Source organism: Anarrhichthys ocellatus, unplaced genomic scaffold, assembly GCF_004355925.1.
Source record: "Anarrhichthys ocellatus isolate YVR2014 unplaced genomic scaffold, GSC_Weel_1.0 scaffold8738, whole genome shotgun sequence".
Classification (NCBI taxonomy): Eukaryota; Metazoa; Chordata; class Actinopteri; order Perciformes; family Anarhichadidae; genus Anarrhichthys; species Anarrhichthys ocellatus.
Window position 1 is genome coordinate 1 of NW_022288712.1, and position 1,622 is coordinate 1,622.

The 1,622-nt window shown below is 34.8% G+C and overlaps 1 long non-coding RNA gene across 1 annotated transcript; it reads right to left on the reverse strand.

Moving 5' to 3' along the window:
* Positions 1-630: 630 nt before the first annotated feature.
* LOC116380772 (uncharacterized) lies at positions 631-1,616 on the reverse strand. The gene is made up of 2 exons (XR_004212605.1): positions 1,091-1,616; positions 631-883 (listed from the first exon to the last, which is right to left on the reverse strand). It is a non-coding gene; the product is annotated as an uncharacterized LOC116380772 (long non-coding RNA).
* Positions 1,617-1,622: the final 6 nt, after the last annotated feature.

A 1,622-nucleotide genomic window follows, 5' to 3' on the forward strand; every position in this document is an offset into this window, starting at 1 on the left:
TTTTCTCAATGTAGCTCGGATCAATTGTTGCTTAGCTTTGCCAACATTGTAGCTGCTCAATCAACCCTCAAAATAACGTCATATAGGCGTAAATACGGCAGTGTCATTATTGTTTATACTACCATGTGAATTATGCACGTACATTTATACACATATAATATTTTTTTCCTCCATAGCCGATTGGCTTTCGCAACACAACAACATGCAAAATTTGCCTCATTCACATCATCTGTGGCGCCCGGCGCAATTACGCGTCTACTCATGTTGATTCTGATCTGTCCATTGACTTTCTATGTAATCTCGTGGCACGAAAATTTGCGTCGCGTTCGGTGTGAAAACATTAATTTCTATTTTCTTCTGTTTTATCAGAACATTTGGTATATTGGTTGCTTTTTGGATGTAAAGAAAATTTAGACAAATATAACCAAAACATTTTTTACAAAATAGAATTACCTACCCTAGCTTTAAGTTTTTTTTCACCTGAAGAGCAAACAGACTCATATAATTGAGGAGAGATACATAGTTGACCTAATCTCAAACCTCAAACCCAAATTAATTTAACCCAAGGCCCCTTCCTCCCATCACTTCCTTAAAATGGATCGCTTTAAAATAAATAAAAACATTTTATCATTTTTAATTTTTAAATGCAAATTTATTCAGAACTGTCATTCTTCAAAGTGAATTCACAATTTACTTATCGATGACGTCAAAGCATGTATATTTTCAAATGGTTGCCGCAGTTGAACAATACATGGCTTTGGAGTGGCCCTCAGTCTAGTTGAATCTAGGGTTACCATCCTGAGGGTCGGCATCAAATGAACGTTTGGCCAGCTGTTCCTGCTGTTCCTGCTGTTCCTGCTGATCTTGGGCCTTGCCAATGCACCTGATGTATGGAGAGAAGATTCAGCAGCAGAACATAATATTGTGTGAGGAGAAAAAGTTATTGTAGTAGTGTTTGTGTTAGTATTATGATAGATGAATGATATCACATTTACAATAACATAAAGGTTAGTTTCACTTTAATAGTTATTGTAACACAAGTAGATAAGTAGTTGCAAAAAATAACAATGGTAGAAGAATAGGTCCTTACCCATGAGCAACATAGTGTACTAAATAAAACAGACAAGAGAAAAACACAATTAGCAGAACTCTTTTCTTTGCATCACAAAAAAAACAGTAACCGTATCACAATAACATTTGTGTTTGTAGCACCAAGTAATAAATTAATTATGAACACAGTATAGTAGAGGGTTATAGATATTCATTGTGCTCATTTCTCGTAAGTAATGCACATTATTTTAAAACCATGTATCTAGATAATTATACATTCAATTGAGATTTAAAATGTGCTGTTACTGAACACGCAGCTTTGTCATTCTGCTTCATAACAAATTGTAAAGCCCATCTCTATGCGAATGATACACGTCTTTATTGCTTTGCAAACACTGCACACTCAGCCACTGAAATCATATAACAAACCTTTGAGGAATTTCTAGATGCTCTTTTTAATTTGAAATTAGTCGTGAATGCAAACAAGACTTCATATTTGCTATTCTCTAGAGCCGGAGATATTGTGGACAGTAGTTTGCATATTACAACTCTGATTGGATATAGTATTGACA